At 42.7% G+C, this 13,886-nt stretch overlaps 1 protein-coding gene and 1 long non-coding RNA gene across 5 annotated transcripts in view; one reads left to right on the top strand and one right to left on the bottom strand.

The window, feature by feature from the left end:
* ADGRG2 (adhesion G protein-coupled receptor G2) overlaps positions 1-1,950 on the bottom strand; it is a 42,822-nt gene extending 40,872 nt beyond the window's left edge. For all 4 annotated transcript variants that reach the window (XM_079972203.1, XM_079972202.1, XM_079972204.1 and 1 more), the window contains exon 1: positions 1,820-1,950. The gene's annotated coding sequence lies outside the window, so the exon portion shown is untranslated. The remainder of the gene's footprint in view (positions 1-1,819) is intronic.
* A 124-nt stretch (positions 1,951-2,074) lies between these two features.
* Positions 2,075-13,886, top strand: part of LOC307214014 — a 30,889-nt gene continuing 19,077 nt past the window's right edge. The window contains exons 1-2 of the long non-coding RNA XR_013837833.1: positions 2,075-2,764; positions 3,095-3,141. This is a non-coding gene — a long non-coding RNA (uncharacterized lncRNA). The remainder of the gene's footprint in view (positions 2,765-3,094; positions 3,142-13,886) is intronic.

The raw sequence follows: 13,886 nt of genomic DNA, 5'->3' as shown, positions 1-13,886 counted from the left end.
CCATCCTGAACATGGAGATGACAAGGGTCAAAGCTGGGACCTTTGCCTACACACTGCCACTGAGTAACCTCCTGCTAAGCACAGGTATCTGCAAGCAAGACCCCTTGGATAAGGTGGGATTAACTCTTGAATAAACATACAAAAGATTGGTTCCGCTGATTTAAACTGGAGAGTTACGCTTGTCTCATCTCTCCCAAAGAAATGAACAGAGCATAAAAGTGTCCAAGTTTGGTTAGAAATATATTTTAAAAATTAAAAAATTGTCCAGTAGCACCTCTGAGACCAACTAAGTTTGTTCTCAAACTGCAGGAGACAGTGGAAGACAGAAGTGCCTGGCGTGCTCTGGTCCATGGGGTCACGAAGAGTCGGACATGACTAAACGACTAAACAACAACAACAAGTTTGTTCTAGATAGCATTTCATAGGATGATACTATAGTCTAGTAGCTGAAGTTAAGCACCTCAAGGAAGGATTGTTTTATGTATACTGACCCAGAAAAAAGTCCTATTGATTACTTCAGTGGACTCATTTCCTAGCAGGGGAAGTTTAGAAATGCCGCCTTAACATGTTTAATTCTGTCCCACTGAAATTAATGGCCCTGAAAAATGCTTTAACTTTGCATTGTGCTAATGCATATGACTAATGGGTACAAGGTGACCTATTACAGTCCACAGTAAAAGACACCTCCACAGTTACCTCAGGTAAATTAGTTACACCATAACACACTTTATATTTGCAAGATTAGATTAATTGAACAGAGGTAAAAGACACATCTCTTCTTGTTCTTACAAGGCATACTGTGGGGCTGTTGTTACAATCTATGCTACCGGGTTCTTTTTCCTTTGTTATTTTATCTCAAATGGACTAAAAAAAAATCAATAACACAGATTGAATTCCCAGATCCATTCAACAATTCCGGAAGAGTGGGAAAGCCGGTACTTTCACCTCCTCTCTCCAAACAACTTTCAAACACTTCTTAGGAGCAGGTGTGACAAGAAGTAAGTGGGTGTTAGGAGATGGAACAGCTATCCTTTCCACTGGGTATACACTTCTTTACTTCCGACTTCTTGCCTGCCAATTCCTCTGTTACAGATTTAGCATTGTGTAGACAAACCTTAAACCTGTTGATCATTCCATGACCACAGCAAAAAGCACATTTCCCTTCTAATCCAATAAACTAAACTTGCGCGGAATCTTGAAACTACTTTGCCTTTTCTTAAAAAAAAGAAAACGTGTCATGTGTCTGTGGCTCTTTGATTCCTGGCTTGACTTCCCTTCGTCTTTCTCTGGAGCTTGACTGACGGAAAAACTGAATAGAGAATTTCCCTCTGCCTCCCCAACACAAGCATCTTCCTCATATGAGCCAGTCCTTGAACCCTTCAGCGGTTGAAACCATTGCTACTCCTCTGGGGGAGCTTCCCCCGCTCCATTCATCCTTTGTCTAATTACTCAGCCCAAATAATACGCTCTTTTTTTAACAAAAAAAAAAAAAAAAGGACAAGACTCCTCCCCCCGCACAGATGGCAAACTTGTATGAGCAACTCGCTCTTTTTGCCTACGGTGCCTCCCTGACCCACCTCCTTGCCCCGACGGCAGCTGGCGACGTCTGGAGGACGACAAAGCAGCGAGTGCCCCTTCCCTCACCTCAGTCGCTCCAGCAACTTGCCCTGACCGTCGCCCGCCTGGGGGTTCCCAACGAGGCGTCTGCTTGAGGCGGGAGTTTCCCTCGCCGCCTCTCCCCTCTGTTTGGGCGCCTAGCAGTCTCTCCCCACCGCCACCCCGCCCTGCGCGCGACCCCTTTCAAGACGCAGACACGCACCTGCGTCTGCCCGGTTCCAGCGCCCTGAGCAGAAACTTGGTCCTTCTTTCTCCTCCTTCGCCCCTCGCCGCCGCTCTGTGGTGTGGAGGCACCCGGGCGCTTTGAAGTGGAGGCGAAAAGGCGCGGCGCAGCAGTGGAAGCGGCCGCGAGGGGAGGAGGGGAGGGGAAGGAGGGGAGGCGCGGGCGGGAGGAGGAAGAAACTGGAGAGCCGGAGACGACGCGGGGCAGTCCTAGCCGTCAGGACGGGGTGGGTGTTCGTGTCAGGGTGGTGGTGGTGGGCGCACGTCTTTCCCTCCTCGAACTTCTAAATCGACAAAACTAGTCAGAATGAAGCACAGAGGAGGATGCTGCCCGGCTTGACCATCTGCCCCCCCACCCCGTGTTGCCCACTCTAGCAGCAACTCTTCGGGGTCCAAGCCAGAGAGAAGTCTTCCTTACAAGCCATCTGCTGCTGCTACCTTTGCCAAGTGGAGATACAAGTCGAGGACTCTGCACTTCTGAGCTGAAAACTTCAGCACATAGTTTTACATACCACAGGCCTCTTAGTGGCTTGATTTAGGTGCACCACAGCATCCCATACTAAACTGTGGAGGAACGCAGTGGAAATGATGTCCACTGCATGGCATCACTAGGGAATGGCTGTTATACGGCGACTTGTGCAGGGAAAGAGCTGGGGATGCCTGTAGGTGTTTCCATGGAGAACTATGGGTGCCCCCTGACCATCAGTGTTTTACAGAAAGGATTCACGTGCATGCTGGAACTTTAGGTTTTGCAGTATTAAGGTGGATTAAAGCGCTCTGTGATCCTAGTGCAGCAAATCCACTTCTTAAAAATGTATGGGCTTCTCGCCGTTTGGACCATAGTGAGGAAATGCATTGAAAAGTTTGGGAAGAACAGATGATGAATGGGAAAACATGCAAATACCCTGACAGTAAGGAGATCAGGGTAAGTGCAGAATGAATGCTCGTAAACAAATCAGAACGAACGTTCAATATAAAGCAGACAAAGTCTACCCACTGAATAAGCTTTGAGCAAGCAAAGGAGAATTAATGTGGAGTGGAGGAGCTTTCTCTCTCTGTCACTTGCCACATCCGTCTCTTCCTCTCCAGTTTTAATCTTTTTTTGTATTTCTTCCTCCCAATTACGGTAATTTTCTATGTGTCATGTCATTTTAAGAGTGTAGGCCAGAGGGCAGGGACTGTTAAGTTTTTGTGATCTGGAGGCTACTCAGAGAGCCTTTTCTGATCAACCTTAATTATTTCCTTTTCCTTTTAGGTGACTTTTGCTTAATTTAAGGTGACAGCAGTTTTGCAATGAAAAAAGTAAGTAACCCACTTATTTCACATCACAGTCTTTTGGCATACAGCAGTGGTGGGGATGTTCAGCCCCAGGGGCCAAATGCAGCCCTCCGGGCCAATCTCCCTGGCTCTCTCAGAACTCTTCTCCAGCCACACAGCCACTACTAGCCATGCTTCAAACTCCCCCTGAGCATTTTTATCTGCCTGGAATGCATCCTTCAACCCTGATGGTACTTCCCTGGATGGAGGATAGAGAGCAGTGTCCTAGGTGAATTTGTGTACAAAGGTAAAATTTGCATTCATCACTTGACCCACTTTTGCCTCTGGCCCCACCCATCACTGCCACATGCCCCCTGACCCCAAAGGTTGTGCAGGAGGGACTGTTGCCCTTCAGTTGAACAAGATATCCCTGCCCTACAGCATGCTGTGTCCTATTCAGCTGCCCCCTTTGTTTTATAGACACACACTTGCTGCTCTTATTTTAGATTATCACATTGTTGTTGTTTAGTCGTGTCCGACTCCTCGTGACCCCATGGACCAGAGCACGCCAGGCACTCCTGTCTTCCACTGCCTCCCGCAGTTTGGTCAAACTCATGTTTGTAGCTTTGAGAACACTGTCCAACCATCTCGTCCTCTGTCGTCCCCTTCTCCTTGTGCCCTCCATCTTTCCCAACATCGGTCTTTTCCAAGGAGTCTTCTCTTCTTATGAGGTGGCCAAAGTATTGAAGCCTCAACTTCAGGATCTTTCCTTCCAGTGAGCACTCAGGGCTGATTTCCTCAAGAATGGATAGGTTTGGTCTTCTTGCAGTCCGTGGGACTCTCAAGAGTCTCCTCCAGCACTAGAATTCAAAAGCATCAATTCTTCGCGATCAGCCTTCTTTATGGTCCAGCTCTCACTTCCATACATCACTACTGGGAAAACCATGGCTTTAACTATACGGACCTTTGTTGGCAAGGTGATGTCTCTGCTTTATTATCACATTAGGCCTGTCCTATTACACACATGCCTGTTGTCTTTGTCCATGGAGTTTTCTTGGCAGGGAGCCCTGAGTGCTCACTGGAAGGACAGATTGTGAAGCTGAGGCTCCAGTACTTTGGCCACCTCATGAGAAGAGAAGACTCCCTGGAGAAGACCCTGATGTTGGGAAAGATGGAGGGCACAAGGAGAAGGGGGCGACAGAGGACGAGATGGTTGGATAGTGTTTTCGAGGTTACCAGCATGAGTCTGACCAAGCTGCGGGGGGCAGTGGAGGACAGGAGTGCCTGGCGTTCTCTGGTCCATGGGGTCACGAAGAGTCGGACACGACTAAACGACTAAACAACAACAACATTACACACATAGATGTGCTTGTGGAGTTTAGCTAGTTGGGAATCAGCATTTGTCCTTGTGGTTTTTATCTAGGCATGATGCACATATTTAATTTTTAAGGTAAAGGTAAAGGGACCCCTGACCATTAGGTCCAGTCGTGGCCGACTCTGGGGTTGCGGCACTCATCTCACTTTATTGGCCGAGGGAGCTGGCGTACAGCTTCCGGGTCATGTGGCCAGCATGACTAAGCCGCCTTTGGCAAACCAGAGCAGCGCACGGAAACACTGTTTACCTTCCCGCCAGAGCGGTACCTATTTATCTACTTGCACTTTTTGGCATGCTTTTGAACTGCTAGGTTGGCAGGAATTTTTAATAATTTTTAATTTTTAATAATTATTAAATAAAAAAGGCATCGTTGTGAGCAAAATAAAAACATCACAGGTTAGAACTGCAGCCTCCAAGCTGCTAATGCCAGATGAATGTCAGTGATGCAAAGACTGCAAAGGAGGTAGATATGGAGAACCTTAAAATTTTCTTAAAGACAGCTCTGTGCAATCACATGCATGTGTGTTGTCACATGTGGTGGGAATCTAAACCACTCATTTTAGTTTTGTAATCTATGCCATTTGTTACTCTGATATATGTAATTTATTGTTGTGAGAGTTTGGTCAAAGAATAGTGGAACCAAGTTGCAATCACGTGCATATTTAACTGGGAGTAAGTCCAGTTGAACACAGTGGTATCTGCTGTAGATATTGGATTTCACTGTTTCACACATTTCAACCGTGAAAACTCTTTTTGGTATGTTATGCAGATGCAAGCAAAAAAAGTTTGTTAATTAATAATAATAATAATACCTTTCAAAACATAGACGCCAACTCCTAGAGGCTGAGGTCCCTTCGGCCCCACCAATAAAATATTTGAGGGGGCCAAGCACCCCCAAAAGTTGATAGGCATTGCCATTCAAATGGTATGCACACACCACGTCTTGTGATTGATTATGTGGGGCAGCGAAAAGGATCATTGTAGTACTCACTGTAAACCCCGCTCCCTCTCAAATATGAAGCAACAATAATCCAACAAGTTTGCCCATGAGAGCTCCATAGAGTACTCTGCAGAGTAGGCACTTCAAGGAGAATGGCCTAAGGATCATCTTCAAATGACCAGTTTAGTCCTGGTGATCCTAAAACTGCCCTGGAACCAATGTGCCAATGCTGCAGTGACTAACCCAAATATAATAAGGTGATATCGTTAACCTTTCTGGGAATGTGTATGGTAAAAGTAATTAATATCTTATACTGATGACTAGAGGCAAAGAACATTATTAGTGTGAGCTGCAATTCACATAAACCAGATAATTTGTATATAAAGCAGATTAACAACACAATTCAACAATCCAGCGTAGACCTATTGAATTAGTCATGTTCATTAATGCCAATGGGTCCACTCAGTGTAAAACATAATTCAGTATCATCCAATAAGCAGTTTATATGCAGACATTCTGTGTTAAGTGCATTTCAAGTCACAATGGCATATAAACATAATGCTTTGCATATTTCCTGTGTACAGATGAACACAAACCTCAAGATCAAAGGCAATTCACACCACTACTTTTTGCATACTGGTCACAATGTGGGTTTTGTGTTGTTGCTTTTAAAAATGACTTAAGTTTCTTAAAAAAACCAAAAACTTTTATACATACTGTGACCTCTTTGTTGTTCAACCTGTGTTTTATAGATTTTCAAAGACTTGATAATAAACCCATTGGTCCAGTTTGGATGTAATATTTAACCTTTTGTTTTGCAAAAGAAATATGTAATTCACAGAGCAATTGAGTTGTTCTGCTTTCTTAGGAAGTGTTCCTGATAGCCTGAAAGTTGTAGCAGTTCTAAAGAGAAAAAAAACTTCTACATAATCACTAATTGTGTCATAGCACATCCACAGTGCTACTTGCCATTTAGCTAAGGATGCTTGGGGTTTCTTGGTGTACCACACTTAGTATTTTGTGAAACATTCAGGAGCTGTGATGCTATGGATTCAGCAGGTCAGTAGACTAAGAGCACCATGTGAGGGACTATTTTAATTAGGGTTAAAGTGACCCTAATAGGTCCTTTAGGGCAGATGACACTCTGCACAGCATTGTTTCTTCCAGGAAAATTTCTTTCCCTTCTTGTTCTTTCTTACAAAGTGTGAAGCTAAATCTTGTCCTTCTGGATAGAAGTTTAAATTCTGGTTCCTGCAAATTCAAAAATACTTAACTTTTGCTGATACACCATCATATGTTTATATTCAGATTGCAGTTATAGAGGACAGGATCCTTTCGTGCTCTTTCAACCATCATGCTGCTCAAGGCTGAGATGAAAATTCCATTGGGTCCCCACACACAACCCCAAGTTCTGAATGGGCAGAAGAGCCAATTCTCAGGTAATGTTCTCAGTGAAAGCAACACCCGAACCATTTAGAAGGGCAATTGTTATTCTCTGACAAGCAGCACTGTGTGTATTGCAAGGATTAATAAAGAAGGATTAATGAAGTAGAATTGCTGTAAGCATGGCACAAGTCCAAAGTATGAGAAAAGGCCACCAATGTCACAACTAGTCATGCCCAGGAAAATCTCCAAACCTCATTCACACACATACCCCTCTTGAGACCTAGCACCAGAAAACTTAGCTAAGTGTATGTCCTATGTAAAGAACTTAAAAATGTAAAATAGGAGTTATCCATAGCCTGCCATTTTGTAGAATGATTAAGAAAAGTTTGGTAAAGTTGTGAGTTGCTGTGGACATTTCAGGGTGCTGTGATGAAAACTGGTTGGGTTAAAAAAAAAAACTGAGGCAACTAACTTGAATCAGCCCTAAGATATAAAACAACAGCAGCCCATCATTCTGTTTTGATTGATTTTGAAGTCCTCTTCAGCCTTTCAGTCCCCATGGATGCCAAACACAAAAAGGGGTTATTGAGAATGCACAGGCTAGTTCCATCCCCTAGATGCTGACACAAATGCCAGCCACATCTCCTGGCCAACACATGATCAAGAGAAGGTTTTGCTTCAGTTGCCATATTCTATGTATATACGTACCACGTGTGTAGATATGAATCCACTTAGATTCATAGCTGTAGTTTTGTCTCTAGTCTACTGCGCTAGGAAAAAAGGCAGGCAACATCAGGAGAAGTAGGTAAGAGGCCCAACCCTGGCATAGCTAATATAATGGGAAACCCAGATGGGCGGGGGTTTAAATTTGTTAATTATCATCATCATCATCACCATCTCTTTGACCTGTCCACCTGTACCATAAATCCCTGTTGCCTGTAGCACAAGCTGGCTGCCCGTGTCACAGAACAGAATTCTTATAATACAGTCCCTCTCATAGCATAAACTTTATTGATGTCATGTAAAAATCCAGAAAGAGAGAAACGAGTGTACAGTGGAGTCTTGATGAATCATAAGAAGGAGGAAAACTTTAAGCAAGTAACCTTCTGACTAACAAAATACCCTGCATTAAAGCTAGTTGTCAAAAGTGGGAGAAATCCACACTTTCCAAGACAAAAGCTAAAGTCTAGTAATTTCTCTTGGCTGCAGTAGAGTAAATCTTTAGAACTGGGCGGTGTCCAGTGGAATTACTGGAGTGAAACCAGGCATGGTTTGTCATCAGATTCCAGGTTTTGGAATGACAGTGCTTCAGTACATGATCTCTCTGCAAGTGAAGCAGATCTAGAAACAGTAGTTCATATCTAAATCAGAACCTGAAACTGAATGCCATTTAACTTTTATCTAAAAATACAGTGTGTGCATTTTGTCTGGACTCTGTAAATAAGAAATGACATCATATTAGGTTTCTAACATTTTCTAGAAACCATCCAAAAAATTATCATAACTTATTTTTTCAATGCATGAAACATTGGCCGTGGAAAGCACAATGTGGTTTACAACCATCTAAATATTTTCTCTCTATAATCTATGCAGTAAAGCACAGTAAAATTACAGTCCCAAACGTATTGATTAATAGTCAAATTTATAATTGTTTGCATTTTAAAGTAGGTGATATATGCAGTCTGATGTGTAATTAGTACAGCAAAGAAGCATTCTGTTTCAGTTCTTACGTTAAATAGCAAATTAATGTTTCAGAGGGGTCGCTGCAGTGACTGCTGCAAAGGCTGAACCGGCAGAAGTAGCATGAACTGATATTTCTGTGCTATGAAAATTGCTGTGTGTGTGTGTGTGTGTGTTTGGGAAAATATCAACCTGTTCTCTATTCATTCAGACGCCTCTTGAGATATTGTCAGCAAACTTAGCATGGTGGTTCTCAAAACAGAGGAGGCAGTTTTTATCTATTTTTTTAATATGGGTGCCATTTTGAATCATGTTGGCAGACCAAAATGTTCTAAACTGGAAGCCTCTGAAGTTATCTTCACCCAGTTTGGCATTATGGTTTCAAAATGTGCTGATTTGGACACTCGGGCATGATGGAAAAGTGGGCTTTTGGCCTGTGGTTGGATGCTATCAGATGATATTTTGAATCAAGATGGTGCACAAAACTGTTCCAAACTGCAGTGCTTTTAACCAAATTTGAAAAGAAAGAAATAGGACTGTGCATAGGATACAGCCAAAGTTCAAAGCCCGAACCAGATCAGGCCAAACTGGGCAGATCTATGGTTCATCCAAATCGAGGCAGCTGTTGGGGGCAGAGAATTGCACAGGAAGGAGGAGTGGCACAGCCCCACACTGTGCTTTGGCTGCATGTGCCTGTTCCCATCAGAGGAGCACACACATGTAATCAATCTGAGCAGGACTGAACCCTCTGTTGAAATTCTGTTGACTGTGGAGGTCTGGTTCACCAGTGTTATGCACGAGGAAAGCAGTAGAAAAGTGGATTCCAGCAAGAATGAAAATGGGGTGGGCCAAGATTTCAGAGATTCTAAGGTGGGAAGACAAGACCCAACCCTTGGACTAGGGTAGGGAGTAGGGTAGTGACTTGCAAGGGAAGGAGAGAAGAACTGGCTACCACCCCACAAGTACTTCTGAATATGTAGAGTGCACTTTCCCTTCATCAATGGGCAGCCAGCAACATGTCACTATAATGTGATTTTTGAGGAAACTGCTCCCGTTTGAGATTATATGATTGCCAGCAAGCTTGATCACCCACCCCACCCTAAGATCTCATAGGAGTGAGGGATTTTGGGTAAGTTCATAACTTCAGTTTAAGTAGGTCATCATATTAGTGATAACTTAACCTACCACATCATAGGCTTATCACATCCATCATTTGTGTCAGACTGTTGAGTAATTATCTGATATGACTCCTGAAAAGAATCTGGCTCCACCCAGGAACATTCTGCCGCTGGTGCAAAACAGGAGAGTCCCTATTGATTCAGCTTCAAATCAAATATTATAGACTGGGAACAAACTGTAACCAGTGGAGAAACACTTGGGACTGCCTAGTTAACCGTGCAATTCATGACAAAGTGAGAAAGCTTTGACAAATAGGCTGTAACAGGTTAATAGCTAATATTATAAATAATTACGTATAATTTCAACAGCTTGTAGCCTTTGTAGGACAAATTGTTATATAATGCTGACACAGCTAAGTGTTCTTGAAGTTTACCAACTAAAAAATATATCCACTTTCCTAAAAGAGAGGGGGAAATGAATTATATGTGATTTTTAAAAACAAAAAAAATTCTGAACTATTTGCTTGTTTTGGAAGGCATGCTGAAAGCTAGGGGCTTTGCATCACACCCTATATTGGCAGGACTTTAATCTGCCTTTTTATTTCTTCAGTTTTTGTTGTCATCACCCTCCAATTCCAGTTTCTTTTTCCAGGCCCCATATTTATCTATGAATTTAATATGGAGGTAGGAAACTGCTTTGGTCTCTTTCCTCATAGTTATAGTATTTAGAGTCAGACAGACATCCCTTCCCTACTGATTCAGTGATAGTAATGAACAAATAATGAAATTTAAGGCAACTATTGATAGATACATTCTTCTAGCAACTGGAAGGTTCTTGCATGAAAAAGAAAATCTGTGGTTGATAACGCAATCAGGACTTCATCTGAGCAAGAGAGGTTCATCAGAGCAGGGAATTTCTGCTGCCTTGTAATCAATTTCTGCTAGCCATGATGGCTATTTTCTACCTCCACTGTTGGAGGCAGTATGCCTCTGAATATCACTTGCTTGGAATCACAGGTGGGGAGAATACTGTTGTGCTCATGTCCGGCTTGCAGCCCTCCATTGCACATCTGGTTGGTCACTGTGAGCACAGGATACTGGAGTAGGTGGGCCTTTGCCCAATCCAGCAGGGTTCTTCTTATGCTTAATACCTGAAGTCATAAATAGATCTAAGTACGTTTGTAGTATCTTTCTTCACCAGACTGGTAGCTACAGTATCATGATTGAGGAGCAGCTTCTCCTAAGAAAAAAAATGAAACTTCCACGATCCTAGGCACCTCCCCTTTTAAATGAACGACATTTGCTGACCAGGTAGCTGAAACAGATGTAAAACCAACACCCAGACACCTGAGATTCAGTTAACTCCGTGTTTCCCAAACTTGGGTCTCCAGCTGTTTTTGGTCTACAATTCCCACCATCCCTGACCACTAGTCTTGCTAGCTGGGGTGATGGGAGTTGGGTCTCTAGCTGTTTTTGGACTACAAGGTTGGAGAACACTGAGTTAACTAATATGAGTTCTCCACTTGCATATGTATCAATAATATGACTTGCCTGCCTCTTATTAAATTTATGTTGGACAGGAGGAACAATTCATTGGAACAGATTGGCATTTGATGAATATTCCTTGGGAACCTAATATAGGCTAGAGGACTTGCAGTTCTCAGTTTTATTCTCCAGCAAACTGGAATTCAGTCTGGCTCTGGCTCACTTCTGCTGTGAATTTCCTTGCAACATCACAATAAGTCTGCAGTTTGTGGCAACAGCAGTTGGTACTCAAATGAAATAGCACTGTGCAGTTTCTTCAAGGGGTACAACGTTTTGGATAATGACCCAATAGGTTGAGAATTGTCCCCAGAATTCCCACTTTTCTTGTAAAATAAGTAGAGATGAACCCATGGTGAATGTCAAAACAACCTCTTATTCTTTACACGTTTATTACCTCTGGCTTTTAAAGTGTATCCTTAATGCCAAGCAACAGGCAATTTGCAAGTTCCATGTTTTAAATTAACTATGCAAATTGACAGCCTCCCTTTTGTTTGGTATCCAAGAGAGGTGACAGCCCTAAAAATAAAGGAGCTTCTATCAGGCCAGGGCCAAACAGACTGCAGCGTTTTTAACACAGACGCCAAGGTGCTGAAAGGTTGACATCATCCAGATTCCAGTGGATGGTACAAACAAGATTGAAAGGGGTGGGAAAGAAAGTTGCCAAAGCCTAGGAGCTCTGAAGATAATACCTGAGTAAAGCTCCTAGTTATAGTAATAGTCCTTTATAAAAATTTGTCAGCATTTCTATTTTGTAAACATATTTTCATGGAGTTGTAGCTTGGCCATAAAAGTTTGTTCTGGGTGGAACTTGGCAAAGTGTTTTTATCCTGGAACACTTAGCATTCTGCAAATTCAATTTTTTAGGATCCAAGTTGCAAGCAATCCAGCTATAATAACTCAAAAAAGCTGTTTTGCTCTAACAGGGGCTTTTATCTTAATATTAGAAGCCAGATCCACAGCATGTTGCAAGACCCATGGTGACCACCCCACAAGTAATGCTGTCAGTTCTGTACCACATCTACAAAATCCACAAACAGACAGAACTGTCTTTGCGTGTAGATGGACAGCAATTTCAGTGGTGGATCTCTTCTTGATGTGTACATGTATGTGCAAAGCCCAAATAATATCCATCATTTTGTTGTCACAATGGTCCAAAACAACTTTCAGGCAGGTGATACACTTGCTATGATGTTGTTACATTAACTAATACAGCTAAATGGATGAACTTCATCAAGTGATACTAGCTTTTCAAAATCTCATAGTCATTGACACATTCAGCATCCTCTTGTCTCTTAGCAAACCCCTAGGTAATCCCACCACCTACTTTGAGAACCATTGTGCTGGACCAACTGCCTCAACTGGTGCCCTGCAGGTGTTTTAGACCACAACTGCCATCATCACTGACTAATGATCATGTTGGCTGAGGCTAATGGAAGTTGTAGTCAAACAACACCAGGTGGGCACCAGGTTAGGGAACGCTTTGGAAGATCATTTCAGGCACACACAAAAACCCAACTAATATGGTTTTCCTTCTGAAATTTTAAAGGGAAAAAATATTTTACATCTGTGGATAGTCTCTGTCATTTATCTGTTAATGGCAAATTCTAATACAATGCTCCATAGAGATAATAGCCAGGATCCAAGAGTTTCAGTAGGTGTATCCAAGGACTTAAATATGTCAAAGGGATTTTTAAAACTGTTTTCCTTTGAACAGCAGAAGCAACCCCATGCCAAATCAGAAACTGCCTTTGAATCTTCACTCAGTCACAGAAGAGATTATCCACTTGGCATGACAACAACCCCAAAGCCTCTTTGAGTGAGTTTTAGAGTAGATCCCTCCAGTGTGAAGTCAGTAGCCCAGTAAATGCACAGGATGAAACTAAAACCTGTACTGTACTGTAATTACTTCTGGTCCTGTGATTACATTTTCAGTGGAGAGTATCACTGCTTTGGAAAGAAAAATAACATTTTTCAACATAGTTTGAAGCAGAGAATGTGTACACATTACCAGCTTAAAACACAGCTAGGTGGTCCTTTGTCTCAATTCAGATCAAAGTTGGCTGGGGGGAAATGCATCAATACTACATTGTCAAGAAATAACAGGATAGATACAGATTTTGGCTATGTATGCTGCTTTCCAAACCAACAGTGGGAGCACCCTGGGTGCAGAGTAAATGGGAGTGTGAAGACAGCTAGAGTTCTGTTTGGTCATTTTTTTATCTGGCCTTCTCTCTCCATGTGTGGCAGTTACCCCAGTTCACTCCCAACCCCTGCTAAAAAAAAAAGACCCTGCCAACCTTTCTTGCCTGCTCACTCCTTTCCAGTAGTCAGAGCCCTGATCTGTTTTTTACCTTAACTCCTCCATTCACCTGCACATTTATTTCCCATTGCCTAGTCCTTTTCAAACCATTTCCTTTTGCCACATAGGGCACATCCACACCGTATGTTTAAAACATTTCACTCACATTTAAAGCACATAGCTTCCCCTACCCAAAGAATTCTAGGAACTGTAGTTTGGTGGAAGCTGTGTGCTTTAAATGTGTTAAATGCACTTTAAATATATGGCATTGCCATGACCTCAATTTCCAGTGGGCCTGCCTAGCACACCCTAGCTTCCTCCGCCCCCCAAAAAATACAGCTCCTCTGACATGAAGTGCTGTGAGATTGTTCAAAGGGAACTAGCCTTCACTAAATTCCCCATCTTGTACTGTGAGCCCTTTTTTCTTAAACATCATTCTCCATGTGG

The sequence above is a fragment of the Podarcis cretensis genome, assembly GCF_951804945.1.
Source record: "Podarcis cretensis genome assembly, chromosome: 4".
Taxonomy (NCBI): domain Eukaryota; kingdom Metazoa; phylum Chordata; class Lepidosauria; order Squamata; family Lacertidae; genus Podarcis; species Podarcis cretensis.
This window is presented reverse-complemented; position numbering and strand designations above follow the sequence as displayed.